The sequence below is a fragment of the Canis aureus genome, chromosome 3 (genome assembly GCF_053574225.1).
Source record: "Canis aureus isolate CA01 chromosome 3, VMU_Caureus_v.1.0, whole genome shotgun sequence".
In the NCBI taxonomy this organism is placed as follows: domain Eukaryota; kingdom Metazoa; phylum Chordata; class Mammalia; order Carnivora; family Canidae; genus Canis; species Canis aureus.
In genome coordinates this window covers 51,466,062-51,487,004 of record NC_135613.1, presented here as the reverse complement: position 1 = coordinate 51,487,004, position 20,943 = coordinate 51,466,062, and the positions used below count along the sequence as shown (strand labels likewise).

General features: G+C 40.8%; 1 long non-coding RNA gene across 1 annotated transcript in view; it reads right to left on the bottom strand.

The window, feature by feature from the left end:
• Positions 1-15,317: 15,317 nt before the first annotated feature.
• Positions 15,318-20,943, bottom strand: part of LOC144310888 (uncharacterized) — a 44,018-nt gene continuing 38,392 nt past the window's right edge. Inside the window, exons 4-6 of the long non-coding RNA XR_013376513.1 lie at positions 17,797-18,044; positions 17,184-17,273; positions 15,318-15,543 (exon numbers count right to left, since the gene is read on the bottom strand). This is a non-coding gene — a long non-coding RNA (uncharacterized LOC144310888). The remainder of the gene's footprint in view (positions 15,544-17,183; positions 17,274-17,796; positions 18,045-20,943) is intronic.

Genomic DNA, 20,943 nt, shown 5'->3' with positions numbered 1-20,943 from the left:
TTCCAGTTCACGTTTTCTCTCTATGAGCGGTCTTCCTTGATAGGGGTAGTGAAAATGCCTTTAATCCTCTATGTCTGGATGGACCATACCCCAGCCAGAATAAATTTCAAATTCTCCAGTGTCTCAAACCTGCATTTGAGAATCCCACACCTCCAGGTCCTTTCTTATTTTGCTTTGTAGTGCAGAATGCACTGGTCATATTGTTAAACAGCAAATGGCCGAGGACAATCTGGGGTTATGGAGATGGACAGGATTTCAAACCTCACCTTGCCCAGTCTCAAACCATCCGACTTACTAAGATCTATTGCCCTTGAAAGCAGACAAAATCTAAAGTAGTGGTAGCTAAGTCACATATTGCCCACATTCTGCTCCTGCTTACCAGGTATATCAGGGAGAGGAAGAAAGAGAATCTCACAACCTTAAGTTCATGATGGGAGCTGAAATCAAGAGTTGGACGCTTAACCAACTGAGCCACTCAGGTGCCCCTATAATGGCTACTTTCTGTTATGTGGAAAAGTAACAGATGTGGTCCATGGCAGTGTTTCCTCAATCTTTACTGAGCACCAGAATTATCATAAAGATTTATGAAAATACATATTGCTGATTCTGGGGCAGAGTCTGGGAATAGTGCATTTGTAACAAGTTCTCAGGTAATATCAAAGATAGGTAGATAGATAGATAGATAGATAGATAGATAGATAGATAGATAGAAGAGAGAATGAACATATATATTCAGGCTTCTCCAGAGACTCAACACCTTCCTAAGGCTCAGATACTTCCTTCTTTTGATTTCATGAAATCCTCCAAGATCATTCTAACAATGTCCCTTCCTTGCCAAAATTGGCGTTTTTGCAACCGAAAACATCATTAAAGAGTTTTTGGTGGGCAATATAGTCTCTTGTACTAGAAAAGCCAATTCTTCATATTTCATCTCAAACTTCAAAGTAGCATCTCTATGCATACTCTGTATGGAAAAGAAGAAGTCTACTCTTGAGAATATAATGAGGACTTCAAAATGAGGCTAAGGAGATCTCCCTCCAGGAAGGCGTCATCACTGAGGTATGTGATACTCACGTAATTCCACATGCAGCCAGACTGTTAGGCCATTGGGAAAAGGGGTTCCTAAGGCAATTCCAGCCAACGCCTGTGTATACAGGACCTCACTGCAGCCTGGCATGTGAAATCAGCCTGGGCTCAGGCAGTAAGACAAATTTATATTTGAGCGCCAGCTTTGTCATTCATTAACAGGTGGGTGACCTTGGGGGAAGCTACCCAAGATTTCTGAGCTTCCGTTACCTCATCTGTTGAATGAATGAAGGAACAGAATCACTCTATAGGTTTGTAGCCCTACTGGCTGATAAACTGTGGAAAGCACCCCTTGTAATTTTGGAGCATTTATGGAAGGTGAATAAGCAACTTGATCATCATTTTGGGAAGTGGAGGCGGGGAGAGGAGACTAAGATCAAGGTTTATACAGAAAACACAATGCCTATAGTTGTGTATCCAGTGATCAGTCCAGAGAGTTAATTTGGACTCATTCCTTGTCCCTCTACACCCCTAACCACATCAAACTCTCCTGCTGGGCGAAGCAGAATCCCAAACTTTACTTATAATTCTTATACCACTTATAATTCTTATGCCACTGAACCCTCATCTTTTGTCTGTTTATTTCTTTCCACTAAGTGACTTGAATTCCTGATCAGAGGGCAGTGTGACCAAACACTTCCTGCCTGGGAAAATTAAGTCACCTCTAGAGAAAGCCCTAGTATGGCTCCATCCCCTTCTCAGGTCCCCAACACAGGTACCTCTGGGATATGACTGGTAAGCAGACAGCAGAGGGTCTCCAGTCAAGAGTACCCCCTGACTGTCTCACCAATTTTCTCACCATCATGGGAAATCTCCTGAGCCTAATTGCCTGGGCCACACCAGCTGAGACCCACCAGGTGTAACGCTAAGGTAATTAGGCTGATTTTTAAAGAATAAACATGTCAGAACCCGGCACTGTGATATGTGCTGTCCTCTTTTAAGCAGGAGCTCTGGGAGGCTGTACATAATCAGCGATGTCTCGGTGTAGATGTCTCCAGAATTCTTTTGTGCCCTCAAAGCTACAGTATGTCCTCTATAATATTGTTATTGGAGGCAAATCTTCATTTGCTCAGAGTAGATTTGATTTTGGAAAATAGCTAAGAGCTATTCATTCCCAAGCCTGGTGAAAAGGAGGGTGATCAAGCAGGGTAATAGCACTTTGGGTAATAAACAAGTATGACTTTGAGATTGATTTTTTTGGGCACGGATCATAAACCGATTCTGAGAGAAATCAGAAATGCAGGCATATGAGCTTTCCCAAATATGCTTCCTCCCTGAGTGAATGAGGAGTGAACTAATAAATGCTGAGTGCCTACTGTGTCACAGACGCTTTTCAGATATAGTCTTTAAATATATAATCTCACAATTATACCATATGATCAACATTTGCAAAAGAGAGAGCAGACTCCCAGAGCAATAACCTATCTAGTCTCGCAGAGGTAATGAATGATAGGATCAAGATCAGATTTTAAACTACCTGACTGCAAACATTCTGGGACTTACCCAGGGGGCTTTGCACTCAGCCAGAACTTGCAACCCGCTCCTCTCTCAGCCTCCTCATTCTCTCCCCATTCTTTTCTCTGAACCTCAGCTTCTTACCTGGCATTCTCCACCTTTTCAGGGTAATTTACCTAACAAGGTAACACTTTCAAATAACCCCTAACTAAAGGGAGTTTTCATAGTCTAAAATGGCAAGATGTGGCAGTTACCCTTACTTTTCTTATAAATCACCCAAAGCAAAAGCAAAAAAAACAAAAAAGAAGGATAGTCAAAAAACTCTGTCCTTGATGTAACAGAGATATCAGTAATCTAAAATGACAATAGGGTTGATTCTTGTTATTTGCAGCAGTTATATTCTGTAAAGTCACTGAGAACATCCAATTAGTGCATACTGAACCCTTGTTCCCAAAGGAAACACGGGGTTAGGGTCCTTCAAGCCTCTGATCACAATATTTTCATCAATTGATCATAATATCACCTTGTTTTATGTCTGTTTCTGTTTAAAAACCCCTTATTTAGTATATATTATTGATTCTTTAACATTGAACTCATGACCAACAGCACTGTGACTCATGTCTGATCGAAGCTTATCTAACTCATGTAGTTCTTCCTTAAGGCACAGGACAGCCTTCTTGCACCTAGAAACACTGAGCACCACTTCAGCACCATCTTTGGGGCCATTTAAAAGAGTAAAGTCATCATCAACAAGCTCTACAATACAAGGAACATAGTACAAATAGACCATTATAAGGGATACTTGTTTACAGTATAAAAGCTGGACCCGGAAAGCAGAGTGTTATCCTGTTCAACCTCAGCTAGGAATTTGTTTGTTGAGTGAATCCATGCTTGTCAGTCTAAGCTTGTCCATGGATGACCACAAAAGTGCCACAGGTATTGAATGGGGAGCCACAAACGTGTTTCAGCTAAAAGGCAAATCTGTAAACACAGAATCCATACATAATGAGTACCTACTGGGTATGATACTGAAATGAAGATGGGACTTTGGAGAAGGGGCAGAGATGGCGCCTGAAGGCACAAATCTCAGATGAAGCTGGAGAGAACTTTTTCAATGGAACCAGGAGTAGTGGGGACAGAACCAAGAGCTCTGTCTTTGGATAAATGAAAATAAGTGACTATGTTGGTAGAGGAAGTTTCTCTCGCTATGGAGAAACAAGGAAGATGGAGCACAATCAGGAATCATATAGGCAAACCATTTTGCAGAGACTGAGGTAGAGCAAAGGAGAAAGACCTCTGTGTTACTGGTAGCTTGCTCACCGCCAACCTCAAGTACATGCTAGGAGAACTTGCTCACACTTGAGACCTATTATCATGAGGAGGATTTCTACAAGCCTAGAGCACTCTCCTCCCTCCTCCATGCAACCAGAGAACTCCTGCAAATAGCAGGCCCAGGAGGGATTTGCCTGTTCAACAATCAGCAGGAAACAACAACAACAACAACAACAAAAAGGAGAAACAAACAAAAGATGAGGAGCACTCAGCAACAAAATGCTGCCATGCCAGGGAGCTGAGGAAAACTAATCAAGAATGTCATCATTCAACAAAAACCTTAATGAAGTAGTCACCTTTATTGGATAAAGCATAGAGCATGCATCTAAGAGCTCAGGAAAGAGAAGTGAGATGATAGAAGGAAATAAAACATGAGTTGGAAGTTATTCAGGAAAAGAATGAAAGAAAACTAAATCCACAAAGACCACACATTAGGAGTAGCACACAGGGGGATAAATATCATTGCAAACATGGTAAGGGGTGTGGACAACAGAAACCAGGAAAGAGCAAGGGCAATGAAATGCAATAATCAGAATTTCAAAGGATGGAAGAGGAAAGAACAAACAAGAATGACATAAATGATATACTTTAAAAATAAGTGGTATTCCAAAAAGAACTAGCGAGGATAAACCTCAGCTAACTAGAAATAATGGGGGGGGGGGGGAAGATCTAAGATTAAAATGTAGGGCAAAGATTAAAATAATAGCAGATAATGGTTCAGAATTCAAAGTAAATTGAAACACTAAATACACCGAATGAAATCACTGACAAAAATTTGAAGGAAAAGGCAGACAGAAACTCAGAGATACTATTGTAGCTTTCAAAGGCAAGGTAAAACATCATTTAAAGATGAACTATAAAATCATTGAGGTATACTTACCAACTATAAGTAAAACACTGAAAAATGATAAAGCCAACTAAAACTGGGGTGGAAGCTAAGGGGAAAATGTGGAGAAAGTGTATCATACCAATGTTGTTGGTTTTCTGCAGATAACTAATGTCTGCATAGATACTTAAATGCCATACACAAATATGTAATAATGTATTATGTGTTTACAAAAGTAATTCTTGGAACTAAAGTATAAAATTTCCAAGTTAGTGAAACAGACTCGGGATGCCAAGAAAATTCACCATATGGGCTTTCTTAAAATAAGAGATCAAGAAAAACACAAGACTTAACACAAGACGTATTACAGAACTAAAAAACAAATGTATTTATTGTGATATAAATGGACAACACTCACTCTTTAAAAGAAAAAAAAAGGCTCAGATCACAGAGCAGAACTCCAGTTTTACTGTGTGAATAGATGATTCTAAAACAAAATGACCAAGAAAGGTTGAATAATCAAAGCCAGGCAATTAAAAATCCACACAAAAAATTGGTCATGATCTTAATAACAGGCAAAACATATTCTAAGTAAAAGGACCTCAATGAGTCAAAGATGAACATTTTAAAATAATGAATTCAATTCGCAATGAAGCCCTAATAGTTATTGACTATTTACCAAATAACAGCATTATTATTGTTATAATGTATTATTATTCTAAAACACAGGAAATGAACAGGAAATAGTTCAGAAAACTTTCTCTGCTAACAATGAAACAGAGTTAAAAAGTAATCACAAAGCTAGTAGGGAAAAAGATCCCCAGCCCTCTGGAAATATTAAAAAATTTAAATAAACCTCATTAATTGCAAAAAGCTACAAAATAAAGATAAGAAAATCCTATATATCAAACCTATGGGATAGAGCTACAGTGGGAGAAGGAGGAAAATCCTTAACATGTACACTAATAAACCAGAAAAAGATGAAAACAGCTTTTAATTGGCCACCTGACATTTTGTAACTCATAAAATAAAATAAAACAGTATCAGCCAACCCACAAAGAGCTTAAGTTAAAAAATGGGAAAGTATTATGAAAAGATATTGCAGAAAAGGAAATATAAATAGCTCTCAAAACTATGAAAATAGGACACCTGAGTGTCTGCCTTCGGCTCAGGTTGTAACCCCGGGGTCCTGGGATCAAGTCCTGCATCCAGCTCCCTGCATGGAGCCTGCTTCTCCCTCTGGCTATGTCTCTGCCTCTCTGTGTCTGTCATGAATAAATACACAAAATCTTAAAAAAAAATACTATGGAAACAGGTTTGGCTTCACTGACAATTGGAGAAATTAAAATGAAGCACTAATATCCCCTTTTTTAAGCTATCAGGATGAGCAAGACTAAATGCTAGATAATACACTTGCAAAATTGTGAGGAGACACTCTCCTGCATCGCTGGGGGACTGAAGTAAAAAGTATTCCTCTGTTGACGGCAACTTGACCAAAAATAAAAGTCCCTTCGTCATTGACTCAGAAGTTCTATTTCTTGGAATGTAGCCATGAAATCTCCTCACAAACTTGTGAAATAAAAAAGTTTATTACAGCGTTGTGTGTAGTAGCAAGATAATTGAAGCAGCTTAAATATCCATCAGCAGAATGTGAGCTAAATATATTTTGAAGATACCCATACAATGGATACAATATAATAAAAAATGAAAGAGCTCTAACTATGCTAATAAGGAACTGACTCTTAAGATTTATCATTGAAAGTAAAAAGCAAAGAGGTGCCTGGCTGGCTCAGTTGGTAGAGCATATGACTCTTGATCTTTGGGTCCAGAGTTCAAGCCCTATGTTGGATGTAGAGCTCAAAAAAATAAAAAAAGAGAGAGTTCTTTTTAAATTTGGGGCACCTGGCTGGATCAGTTGGTAGAGCATGTGACTCTTGATTATGGGGTTGTAGGTTTGAGCCCCACTTTGAGTGTAGAGATTACTTAAGGATTTCTTAAAACCAAAATCTTTTTGAAAAGAAAGCAAAAAGCAAAGTGTATAAAAAAAATAGGTCTAGTATGGTGCCATTTATGTCCGCCAAAATAATATATGTGTATATAAATATACCCACCTTTGGAAAAAGACATTAATCGCAGTTTGCATTTAGGTATGAAAGAGTGGGGAATCTCTGGATGGCTCAGCGGTTTGACACCTGCCTTCAGCCCAGGGCGGGATCCTGGAGACCCGGAATCGAGTCCCGCATCGGGCTTCCGGCATGGAGCCTGCTTCTCCCTCTGCCTGTGTCTGCCTGTGTCTGCCAACCTTTCTCTCTGTGTCTCTCATGAATAAATAAATAAAATCTTAAAAAAAAAAAAAAAAAGGCATGAAAGAGTGAAGAAAGGAGACGGTGATGTAATGCTGATGATACCTCCTTTGGCATATTTTGGGTTTTGTGGAAGCATTTCTTGTTTAAAATAAGTATTTCACCAGGCACCTAGGTGGCTCAGTGGGTTCAGCAACTCACTCTTGATTTTGGCTCAGGTCATGATCTCAGGGTCCTAGCATCAAGTCCCACATCAGGCTTCCACTTGGTGGAGAGACTACTTGAGAGTCTCTTTCTCCCTATCCCACTGCCCCTCCCTCTGTTTGCACTCTCTCTCTAAAATAAATCAATCTTGGGACACCTGGGTGGCTCAGTGAGCATCTGCCTTCTGCTCAGGTTGTGATCCTGGGTCCTGGGATCCTTTAAAAAATAAAATAATAAAATAAATCAAAGTTTAAAAAATAAATAATAAAATAAATAAAAAATAATAATAAAAATAATAAAAAATAATAAAAAATAATAATAAAATAACTCCATTCAGCCATGGATATTGCCAGCTTTAGGAAGCCTCAAGAGAGTTCAAGACCCAAGAAAAGTCAATGTTCCAGTTCAAGTCTGAGGGTAAGAAAACCTGATGTCCCAGTTTGTAGGTAGCAGGTTTCAAGTAGAAGGAATTCTCTTACTCAGGGAACAGTCAAGTTTTTTGTTCTGCTCAGGCCTTCAGCTGATTTTCCAGGCCCACCCATATTAGGGAGAGCAGTTGTTTTGCTGCCCTATGCTGATTCAAATACTAATCTCATCCAGAAACACCATCATGGGGGCAGCTGGGTGGCTCAGTGGTTGAGTTTCTGCCTTCACCTGAGGGCCACATTAAGCTCCCCACAGGGAGCCCACTTCTCCCCCTCCCTGTGTCTCTGCTTCTCTCTCCCTGTGTCTCACAAATAAATAAAATCTTTAAAAACAAAAACAAACAAACAAAACCACCATCATGGAAACACCCAGAATAATGTTTGACCAAATATCTGGGCACCCAGTGACCCTGCCAGGTTGACACATGAACTCAGGAGTCCAGTGTGGTTCTTTTGCCACATTAGCACTGATCACCCCACGCTCCCGTCCCAGGAGTAGAGCGGTGCCATCAAGAGACAGGGAGGTCCCTTCACACTAATTTGGCCTTGTTCTTCCAGGGAGCTCCACCTGGGGGGCTGATGATATACATTTAGCAGTGATTTAGCCTTCCGATGATAATATGGAAAGCCATGGAATGGAATGAGATCACCTAGGGCAGTGGTTCTCAGCTCTGAGTGCACATAAGGGTCACTGGGGAAGCTTTTAAAACCTGCCAAACCCAGAGCTCCACAACTGGGGATTCTAATTTCCCTTGTCTGGGGCCCACACATCCCTGCATCTAGAAGCCTTCCTAGATGATGCTAACACAGACAGGGTTGAGAATACCCAACCTGGGAAAGGAAAGAGGAATCTCAACTGAACTTTGAAGCAGTCAACATTGGAAATTGGTTTGAGAATGGATTTGCCACTGAAGCAAAGGAAAAGCCAGAGATGAAAGATTTTGAGAGAAGGTCAATGGTATCACATGCCCCCCTGGGTGTATCAGATGAGGTTAGAGGAACAATCAAGGCATTTGACAATGAGGAACCAGTTTGTAACCTTGAGAATAGTGGTAGGGACAGGAACCAGATTGGAGTGAGCTGGAGTGGAAACAGCGTCACGGCAACAGTTTTGATTCTGCTCTGAGTGATGAGCGTAAATGAAATAGCAGCTGCTGTGGAAGGTGAGGGGAATGGAGAGCTTTTTACTACACTGACAGGGACTGCCTAACAGAAAAGAATTTTATGAGGAGGGAGAAAAGCACAGTACCAGCATTTCCCTGGGGAAGGTAGAGCCATGGAGTCCAGATGAGGACCAACCAGTCTTTGACAGGTTTGGGAATCCCTCTTCTTTGGAAACAACACGGAAGATCCTGAATACACCAACTATTCAAGTCTGTACATTTGGTGGCAAAGAAGTAAGAAAGTCCCCATCTGATGGCATCTACAAATATTTATTTATATCAATAGGATCACAGAATAAATAAATAGTATTTTGAAGTCCATTTTGGTCATTCCATGGACTGTACCATGGATATATTTTCATGTTAATAACTATGCATCTCAATCATCCTTTTAAAATTACTGCATATTTATATTCCTTTCTATAGTTGACCATTATTTCTTTAATCACTACTCTTGTGGAGGAAACTTAATTTTTTGCCCAACTTTTACTGATAAGTATCCTTACACATATTTTAAAAATTATTTTCTTCAGGGGCACCTGGGTGATTTAGTGGTTGAGTGTATACTTTTGGCTCAGGTCATGACCTTGGGGTCTTGAGATCGAGTCCCACATTGGGCTCTCCACAGGGAGCCTGCTTCTCCCTCTGCCTATGTCTCTGTCTCTCTCTGTGTGTCTTTCATGAATAAATAAAATATTTTTAAAAATTATTTCCCTCAGAATACATTTCTGTAAAAATCATTCTTTGTATCAATTGGCTTTCCTTTCTCTCCAATATTTTCATTGCTCCTTGGGGGAACCAGAATTCTGCTTTATATAACACAAAGAATATAATCACTACTTTCTATAAACTTTTTATGCCAGGTAAAAATGTTTGCTGTTAATGTGACTTTAGGCCTCTTTTAATATATTGTGGTCTTACAGACTAGTTAGACTTCGTGTGAAATTTCATATTAATTATTTACTGTAAAGAACAGCTTCTTGTTTTTCTGCTAATACAGTTGTCAACCTTGAAATCTTGATTGGCCAACCTTGAAAAAAAAAAAAACTGCTTCTAGAAGTTTAAATTCCCAAGGGTTATTTCTCTTCTTCTTCATACATGACCCCAACACACACCCCTCTTGTTGTCTTCAATGCTATGTTCTTGAGTCTCCATTTTGGTTAGTCTTGCCTGTGAAATTCCTGATTCTCAAAACTTGTCTTTGTGTCTTCCGAAGATAAGACTTATACAGAACTTGACTTAAGTGCTCCTGATTCCCTTCCACCCAATAGCACTTCAGTTCTCGAAATAACACTGAACACTTGAATTTTCTTCTCCTACGTATTAAACCTGGAAGCTATTCTGTGGAAGGATAATCTCTATGTGTGTTGAATCTCTTACCTAATCCAGCATAGAAGCACAAGATGATTGACTCTTGATCTAAAATTCTTTGTAGCCAAGGACACCACATGACCCAATATCTACTTCTAAAGTCAATGATGAATGAGCTTTCCAAAATGCAAATATAATCAGCTCCCTGTATTGCTTAAAGCCCTGCAGTGATTATCCATTGTTCTTGGAATAAAGACACTCTTCCTCAAGAGCACCTACAAGGAATCCTCTGCTCTCCAGTCACAAATCTCTCCAGGCCACTCCTTGGCCTCTGAAAACCATTTGTATTTCTCTTATTTGAATTCCTTGAGCAAGCCATGTGCTCTTCCACCTCAAAGATGAATTCTCTTTACAGGGAGCTTGGTTGACATCTGTGTTTGCCTGATTAGCTATGCCTCATCCTTCAGATCCTCACACAATTGTCATTTCTCCAAGGAAGTCTCCCCTACCCTAGATAAGATTACTCTTCCTACTGTAAGTTCCCATAGTGGCATGTGATTCCCTACAGCACGTTTTACTCACAACTGAATTTCCATACATATTTCTATGCCTGTTTGATTCCTGTCTGTCTCCCTACCAGACTGTACATTTCATGAAAACCAGGATGGCATCTCATGTCATATCATTGGCATATCACTAAGTACAGCATCCAAGAAATATTTGTTGAGTGAACGAATGAATAACCAAAGGAATGGCTAAAACTGAGAGTCATAGCTTACAATGCTATGAGATCTGTAGTTAAGGAACTGACCTCATGGTGGTGGTGTAGGGAGAGCAGAGAGCAGAGACCATCTCATCAAAGCCATCTTCACATGAGGGCATAGAAAGGCTTCAGAGAATCAATTAATCTACTGCAACTGCAGGTAAAATTTGTTCAGACTTCTATTTCAACAGAGTCCATTGCCTTCGTTAAGTATTCATGTGGGTGCTGACTTTCCCCAAAACAAAAACAATGACTCAAATCTAGTTTCAAAATGAGAACTAGATACATGTCAGAAGTGAAGCCTGGTCCTTCAAATCTCTGGCTAGCGCCCTATCCATTGCCTTTCTACCAAACAATGGTAATAATAATAATCCATCTAAAACACCTATTTCAGGTGCCTCCTGATTCCTTAAAGATCCACTAAGCAAAATTAACTCTTGGAAACTCTGGGCTGTTGGAGCATCACATGCAGGGAAAGCTGGCTAGGTATGTTTCATCTCCTAGCCTTGCCTCCTCGCCTCGAATCCTTACTAGCAGATAGCTCTGAAGGCAGTGTGCAACTGAGGCCTTTTTATCCTCCATTTGCCTCTTATTCCTAACTAATGAAGCCTCAAACCCTTGTTGGGCCTTGTTTCAACAAGGCTGGACACCTTCTTTTAACAGGACGTACTTGAAAAACAAGATATTTTCCTTTGTACTGGAAACAAATGGTGATTAATGTGCTTGTTGTAATTAATCTGTGGTGACAGATTAGTAGTGTAGCAGCAGTTCTTTGGCTGCTGTGGGAGCGTTCCTTGATAGGACAGCTGGTGAGAGGGGACACCAAATTCAATTTGTTTCTCATTTGCATACATATGACAACCATCTGTGCTAATAGCACTGCAATGTCTCCATTAGGCCCTGTGCTAGCACACAGCCTTCCCCGGGCTCCTGTCAGGCCTGGGAACAGGGGAGCTCAGAGCATAAATATTTGTAGAGAAAAAGCGGTGGGCTTGATGGAACACAACCGACCATGTCCCCTTCCACTGGAGATTCAGCACTGAACAGGAGCTTAGATCCTCTTACCCATAGGAGGGTGATCTTTTGAGATTTCCTGCTCCTTTCATCAAAAAGCCTTTCTCCTCTCTGTCTCAAGATCCAACTGAGCCACTCATGGCCTATTCCAGTTGTCTAGTTGCTCCAACCAGCTTCACTTTGGCAAAGACCTTTTCATTTTTGTAACTGGCCCATTTACTAAAAATTTTTTTTAAAAAAATCATGCTGTATCTGCAAAGTTGGGGCTACTCTTCTGGGTGGAAGTGAAGCAGGGATCAATAGGAGAGAAGAGGTTTTTGTTTTATGGGGTTTACATGCAGTGGTGAGCCCTGGCACTAAACAAGAAGAAGGAAAAGGTCATGTAGTGTTATGTTCTAAGCACAGAATAAGAACCGAGTACAAGATGGTGTGGAATAGTAGGTGATAAGTCCATTAGGTTTGGTGTTCTAAGAAGTCCTCTCAGAGGAGGCAAAATTTAAGGTGCTATCTGGATGACAAGAAGGAATCAGCCTGTCAACTTCAAGGGAAAACACATTTTTCCAAAGAAAGAGAATAGTTAGCTTGACGTGTGGAAGAAGAAAAATGTCCAGTGTGACTGGGAGGAAGTGAGTGAGATGGTGAGAGCAGTGAGTCTGTCTTCATTTCCTTGGGCTGGAGTAATAAAGTACCATGGACAGCGTGGCTAGAAACCACAGAAATTTATTGTCTGCCATTCTGGAGGCTAGAAATCAATACTCAAGGTTTTGGCTTGACCCTGAAAACTCCAGAGAAGAATACTTCCTTCCCTCTTCCAGCTTCTGGTGTTGCCAGCAGTCCCTAGGGCTCCTTGCCTTATAGACACATCCCTCCAGTCTCTACTTCTGATGCACATGGTTGTCTTCTGTCTGTGTGTTTGTGTGTCTCCTCTTCTTATAATGGTACCAGTTGTACTGGATTAAGCAGCTGGGGCACATGGGGATCTGAGAGCCAGATAAGACATACAGATCATAATCTAAGAGCCATGGATGACCTTTAAAGACTTTTTACAATGAAATGACATGATCCAATGTCCATGTGGGTATCAAGGGTGGATTGAGGGGAAGTGGCACAAGAGGGAAGAATGAAGGTAACCGTTTATTAAATACTATTCAATATGAGTATTTGGAAAATGAGAGGAATCATGTTCTCATCCTGAACAGTTGGCAAGATGGTGCACTATTCACTAGAAGAGGGAATATTTGGGGCAGGGGCGGGCAGGGAACAAGTCTGAGAAAGAAAATCAAGGATTCCATTTTGGATGCATTAAGTTAAAAACATCCACATAGAAACATATAATCAATCTATTTGGTTGGGGGGAATGCCTGGGTAGTATAGTTGGTTAAGCACTTGCCTCTTGGTTTTGGATCTGGTCAAGATCTCAGGGTTGTGACATCAAGTCCCACATCACCCTCTACATTGAGCATGGAGTCTGCTAAAGTTTCTCTATCTCTTTCTGCCCCTCCTAAAATAAATGAATAAATCTTAAAAAAAAAAAAAAAAAAAGCCTGTTTGGGTGAGTCCAAACGTCAGAGAAGATGGGTCTCAAGATAGAAATTTGGGAGTCATCAACTTCAAGAGATTATTTTTTTTCAAGAGATTATATAAAGCCTGTGGTGCTGGATGAGATCTCCCTTCATGAAGAAAGGAATATAGAGACAAACAAACAGATGCAAAAGGATCCCACCCCAAACCCAGAGGAACACCATGGCTCTGTTTTCCTTCTGCCTATACTTTTTCTAGTGCTTATCATGTCTCATGGATAAGTGTCCTTCCTTGTTATGGATGACTTTGTTCTATGGAAAACTATGTGCGCTTGGCTGACCCCTCTCTGTTTCATGCCTCATCTCACCCATATTCCATCCCTATTTCCTTTTGTTCTCATGCCACTCCATAATTAAGGGGTCCAGGTTCAATGTCTTTATATCTACACACTAAAGTTTCTCAACCCCCAGAACTGTATTTTTGGGGGGCTTAATAATTCTTTGCTGAAGAAGACTGCCCTTATATTGTAAGTGTTTAGCAGTATCCTTGACTTCCACTTTTTGGGCTTGATAATTCTTTGCTGAGGAAGACTGCCCTTATATTGTAAATGTTTAGCAGTATCCCTGACTTCCAGTAACCCCACCACCACCGCCCCACCACTATGACAATTAAAAATGTCTCAGACGTTGAAAAATGTTCTCTGGAAAGTGGGGGTATGCAAAATGCCTCCCACTTAAGAACCACTGCCACAGACATAACACAGGGCTCTATATACAGGAGACACTCATTAAACACTTGCCATTGATGGTGACGGCAATTACATCTTGGCACGCACGGCTTCTCTCTACCTTCCTCCAGCCACTAAAGGAAATAGATTCTTTATTAAAAATCTTGTAAAATAGCATCAGAATTTCTCATTAGTCATTGGCCAGACCTCCAGATTCCAGACTCCTTTTTCAGAGCTAAAGACAAATGTGTGAGGAGTCAGAATGAGGTGTGAGAAGGAGTCATTCATTCAGCCAGTCAACAAATGGCAAAGTTAAACAACAATTGAATTAAGAAAGCCCTTCTGCGCCCAAAGCCTGGTTTGATAAGATAGGGGAGGTTATTACCTAAGAAAAATTGCTACCACACATTCCAATGACTTTGCGTCCTAAGTAAAAAGTCATCTTTAGCACAACAGATGTCCTTTTAAAATTTTATCAACCAGAAAAATAGAGGGAGGAGAATGCAAACCAGACCATTAAAATGTAATCTAGAGTCTACAAATTAATAAAATGGTAGCAGGATCAGATGAAAATGGCATGGAATCAAATGATATGTGGCTGTCCTTATGGTGCATCGTAGCTCCTGAAACCCTAAAGATTGAGTATATGTATGGGGCTTGCTGGCAGCATGGGGAACGTAACGTCCTTCCTCATGGATCCCAGTTCAGTCTCAAAAGCATAGGCATTATAGATAATGTGTATTTGCCAAAGTAGCCCTCTTGGAGGCCTCCCTATGGGTCCACACCTAATCATAGTCCTCAAATGGCACCACTTTTGTTGCCAAGTAGAGATATAGAAAATTGAAATGAAAGTAAAAGAAATCCCTTCTCTCTAGACAAGAAAACAGCCAATTGGTTGCCTTTCTCTTTTCCCCTGAGCTCCATCCAGGTCCTGATGGATCCTCCAAGGAGGAGGCTTGTCTTCTTCCCATTAGCCCTGATCCTTGAATTCAGGGGAACAGAAGTGTTAGAAAGGAAAACAAAAGGCATCTCCAACAAAGGGCTTGCAGAAAATAAACTTGTATGGAGAACCAGTAGTATTCTGGTTAGAGTGACCACATAACAAACCACCCCAAAATGTAACACCTTAAAGGAACAACAATATATATTCTTTCACATCCATGGATAAATGGGTAGTTCTACTTCTTTTGGTGTTGATGGGAATATTACAAAGTCCAGAATGGCCATAGTCACACAACCAGCAATTGGTGGTCACTGTCACCAGGAGCTCAGCAGAGGCCATTGGTGGAGGTTCTCGTTCTCCTCTATGGGAGCTCTCCCACATAGCTGCTTGGTCTTCCTTACAACATGGCAGCATCTTTCTGAGAAGACACTGCAAAAGGAAGCATTCAGGAGCTGTCAGTCTCTTGAAGCCTGAACTTGAAAACATTAGAAAGTTACTTTAACTATATTCTTTTGTTTTTTACTGTAATGGTTACAAGGGCAGCCTAGATTCAAGGGGAGGGAAAAATAAGCTCTACCTCTTGATATGAGGACCCCAGCCCCCATCCAATATATCTGTCACACAGGTTCTTGGGTAATAATTAACATTAGTAGTGCAAATGACCCATTTTTTTTAATAGTACTGATAGCAGGATGATTTTACAAGGGAAACAAATTATGTCATTTCATTGTAATAAGCCTGTAAAGATCATCCATAGCTCTTACACTATGACCCACACGCCTTACCTGGTTCATAAACCCCCTGGTACTCCAGCTGGTTAATCCAATATGACTGATGTCATTTTCAGAAAAGCAGAGACACACAGTCATACACACGGAAGACAGCCAAGTGATGACAAAGGATACAGGGAAAGGTCATCTTTGGACACGAGCAGCCATAACAGACCTGTCATTTGACTCCAAGCCTAATCACTCTGGTGTATTTCTATGCTTCTGATCCACATTGGTACCTCTAGAGTACAGTACTGTCACATTGTAAGAGCACTGGATGCAAAAGAAAGAGAGGGTTTGCCCTCCTGCAACCATATATATGTGCATGCTCCGATTCATAATCTTTATGAATTTGAGGAGTGATCAGAGGGCTGGAAAAAATGACTCTATTTATACCAGTGTTTGGCTTTGAACACCAATTATTTCCCACCCTGCTGTGACAAGGACATATACAGAAAATGTTCAAGAGCCATATTCATCTAATCAAGTTGTTAATAAACCCAATGAACCCACTCTGTCTTCAACATTTCCTTACAGAAGGAGTAAGTAGCTGACTCTTTTTTTTAGAAACACCTACTTCGTACAGCTAGCATAAAATTTAAGTGAAAGAATATGAGACTGACTTCTCATGTAGTAAGTGCTCAAAAGTGTTAGATGATGATGATGATGAAAATAGCTAAACGCAGTATCTGAAGTAGTTAGTGTGTAATAAATGGTAGCTAATATCATTGTTAAAGAAAAACTCTCTTAGAGGAATAATGGTAAAGGGATGGGGTACAATCTGTTTGAATGGGGAAAGAGGAACATAAGGGCTAAGAAGCTTGGGGTCAGGAGGAGGGCGATGCTCACTCTGCCTCAGGAGGCATTTGACAGAGCTATCTTTAATACCAAATTATCAGAGACAGTTTCAGGATTTTCATTGGCACAGACATGCTTCCCCCCTGAGCCCTGAAATAAATACATAGAAGGTTAAAGGTCAGTTCATTAATCTCCTCACTTGTCTGTTTGTTTGGACATACGGATGCTCCATTGTGAAGGCAATTTGAGGAAGGGGTGAAAGAAATTGAGACCAGGGAAAATGTGAATTCTAACCCATTTTAGTACTGTCACATGGTGAACAGAGGGGTGTGCAAGAGAAAAAAAAAGGTTTTAAATGCAATTCTGCTTTTACAAAGCTGTAATCCAAGTTAGAAGCTCATGACTTGGTTCTCTTCCTTTTTGGGGATGGTTTATGCAACTTGCCTTCAAGCTGACATTTGATCAACTTTTCTTTCCCAAGTAAATTTTTATTTTGCTCCATTAGGCAAAGCCTGTCAAGCAAGAGCAGTGTAAGTTCTTACCCTGTTCCTTTCTATCAATGCTGTCTTCTTGCTTTATGCCAATTCAAAACATCTTCAACCTTCTTTGAGGGACCCTGGGGAAGCCTTATTCTAAAAGATGTTGAAACAAAAGCAGAAAAAAGAAAGACACACTTTCTACAGAAGTGAAATGAGGGTAATTTTGACTACAGTTATCCTCATTAAACTCAGTGTCATTTTTATTAATTGCTGAGACATTTGGGTCCAAATAACCTGAAAACAATCAGCTGCCCTGGAGTCTTTCTGGGACAAAAGCCCCAAGAAAGAGAAGTGACTGACTTGTTAAAGTTCACTTCCATAGACAGGAGGAGAGCATAGAAGGCAGATCCTGTATGTTTATTGTCTACCTCCTGGGAGGTTGCAGTGGGAAGACTTCAAGGTGACCCCCCCCCCAACCCACCAAGGGCCCTGCCTCCTGGTCTTCACACAGCTATGTAATCCCTTCTTGAGTGTGGGTAGGACCCATGGCCTGCTTCTGATCGATAGAATATAGAAAAAATGATGGGATGTCACTCCCATGATTATGATATACTGAGTTTGTGCTAATTTTTATGGCACTAGTAGGAAACTAATACAGATGATCTCCTTCACGTACCTGGTGGTTGGCAGGGTGGTTCTTCTGGAGGACCTCAGCTCTTCAGTATCACCAGCTCCAGGCTACCCTGGGTCATGATGTGAGAGTTTCAAGGCTCAAAAGTCCAGAGAGGGAGGACAGAGTTCCAACACATGCTTTTAATTCTCCTCTTGAGCCATGTTTATTACTGTTCCATTGCCCAACATAGGTCATAGGGCCAGCCCGGATTCAGGGATGGAGATGAAGTCTCTAATCATTGATGAGAGAAGCTGCAATGTAACACAGAAGGGAGTGGAACATGAAGATGTACTTGTGGCCATCTTGCCACCTACCACATGTTCTAAGAGGCAGGCTAGTGTGGGAGCCAAAATACATGCTATGGGAGGAGACTCTTCCAGTGCCTGTGACTCTGATGGTATAGAGGACTGAGTCTCTGCTCCACAGGTGAGGACTCCCACTGGGCAGAGCATCAAGATTCCACCCTCTGGTGATGGACATACATACATAGGGCATAAGGGTCATACTCCGAATTCTGGGGACACCCATGTGTTCTAGTTACACAAATAAAAAAATTGAAATTCAGAGAAATGAAAACACTTGCTCAAATTCTCGTAGTAGCAGAACTGAGCTACATCTCAGAAATATGAACCCTTAGGAGGTGGCAAAATATGAGGAGGCAAGCAGAGATACATACACTCAAACCAGATGGTATTGATTTACAACCAACAGCCCTTCCCCACTTCCCTGGGGACATCTCAATGTTATTCTGGTTCCCATCCCTCTCCCTATGATTCAGGAAGGGTGGCCTGTACCCCAGGCTTCCGGAATAAATATTAGCCTAGCTAAGCCAGTGATATGACCCACTTCTCTTTGTCTGAAATTACTTAAGCTATAGGCTTGGAGGAGGCCAGCTTTAAGGGCATGCAACTAGTACAGCTGCATGGTGCCCTGGTCTCAAAAGGACCCCACACTTGGCTTAAGGCTCTGCTATCAACTTGAAATTCTTAATAACCATTGAACAAGAGATGTCACACTTTAATTTTGCACTGGGCCCCACAAATTATTACAAACTATATAACTGGTCTATGTGTATGCTACAATTCTGGCGAACATGGCAAGGAGAAATCTACTTGGGGTACTTCTAACAAATATTATTGCACACAAATATGCCCCCTCTTCTTCTGCATGTGATGCTTGGAGCTACTGTAGCCATCTTGTGCCTTTAGGGAAGCAAGGCTGGACAGATCAGAAAGATGGAATGAACCTGAATCTTGATGATACCACTGATGTCATATGAGATAATAAATCTTCTTTTTTGTTGTTACAGTTTGAGATAAGGCTTTCTTTTACTGAAAAAAATTCACAGAATGGATTCAATTGGCAAGTATGAACTAGATGCTTTGAGAAAACTTTTTGATTCCTGTGAGCTCATTTCCTTATCTGTAAGAATAAAAGCAATGCCACCTTACATAGATGCCATGAAAACAAATAAGACAACATTTGGCACACAGTAGGATGCAATCCACTGGTGGTAGTAATAGTAATTGCCATTTTGTTGTTGTTGTTGCTACAAGACCAGTGCTGTTATCTACCATAACTTACAAATGCTCCCTGTTTTCACCCAATTTTCAAAGTATTCCATAACCCAAAGGTCATTAAAATATATCTTCTGTGGCAAAACAAACAAACAAACAAACAAACAAACATCAGCTAAGTAATGTAGATATAGTCCCTGTAAATCATCTGAAAGCCAGATGATGGAGGCTGTTTAATTCATGTTTGTATGCATGCTTCACTGAACCGGGTCGTTTATTCTATACCTGGGCCAGGAACCATCGGAAGTAAATTCGGACCTAGATCTTTACATACCAATATGGATACTTCTCCAAATCATAATGCTAAGTGAGAAGAGCACGTTGTAAACTAATATGTGCTACCTGTTGCATGAGACCCCTCATATGAAAGTAAAATCACGACAATAAAATAATAAGTATAGTGACTAATGCTTCTGGGAAGATGAGCAAATGTCCTTTTCCCTATCCTTCCCAGTAAGTAAAAGGAAAATAAAAGACCCTGGAAAAGACCCTCAGAACTGGAGACACAGCACAGTAGTGAGTCCCCTGATTTTTTATCAAATGTTTTAGCCTTGGGGCTGGAGAAGCCAGAAAGCAAGAGAAGTCAACAGACTCACAGACACACCAAGAAAAGCCTGCCCTCTGCAGCCAAAAGACCAGGAAGAGGTAGTGTAACAAGACAGAAAACTTTTAGACAATGACCTGTCTACTCCAGTCAAATTCTGTAGAAAAAACTGTAACCCCCATCCCAACCCCATCAGTGAAGAGGGACCAGACTCCCACCCTCACTATAATGAAGTGCCCAACACCCCACTTCCCCTCTACCCCTGGGTGGTGCCACAGAAAGGCAGTAAGGAGCAGGGACTTCCATCCGTGTTGGCCACTTACAAACCTGTGGACCCTTTATGGTGTCTGCGGAGACCATAGAGGAGCTGGAAATCCCATGCTCCTCAGGAGTAAAGAGCAGTCCACCTACTCCCCTAGGCATCAATGGAGGCCAAGTGAAGAACTTGGATTTTCATTTCCATCTGGCAGAAACAAGGTGACAACTCCTTTCCCCTGCCAGAGCAGTGTCAGAAAAACCCAGTTCAACCAGTTTAAATAAGATCCAGAGTCTCAAGGTATAACACAAAAAATACCTGTGTTTTAAACTGAAAACTGTTTTTCATACCAGGAACCAGAAAGATTTCAAACTGAGTAACAAAAGACAACACTGAGATAAGAGATTTTAAAATAATCAGACAGAAGCAGCTCTAATAAAAAAAAATGCTTCCATGAACAATCACAAAGAAGCCCCAAATAGTTGCAGAAACAGAAAGCCTCCTCCAAGAAATAGAATCAAATGGAATTTTTTAAATGGGGATATACAGTTAATATAAAAAGTGAAGAAAAAGGAACTCCGAGGAGGGGGGTGCATCAATGGTTAAGCATCTGCCTTTGGTTCAGATCATGATCGCGGGGTCCTGGGATCCAGTCCGACATCAGGCTCCCCCACAGGGAGCCTGTTTCTTCCTCTGCCTATGTTTCTGCCTCTGTGTCCGTGTTTCTCATGAATAAATACATAAAATCCTTTTTTAAAAAAAGTGAAGAAAGA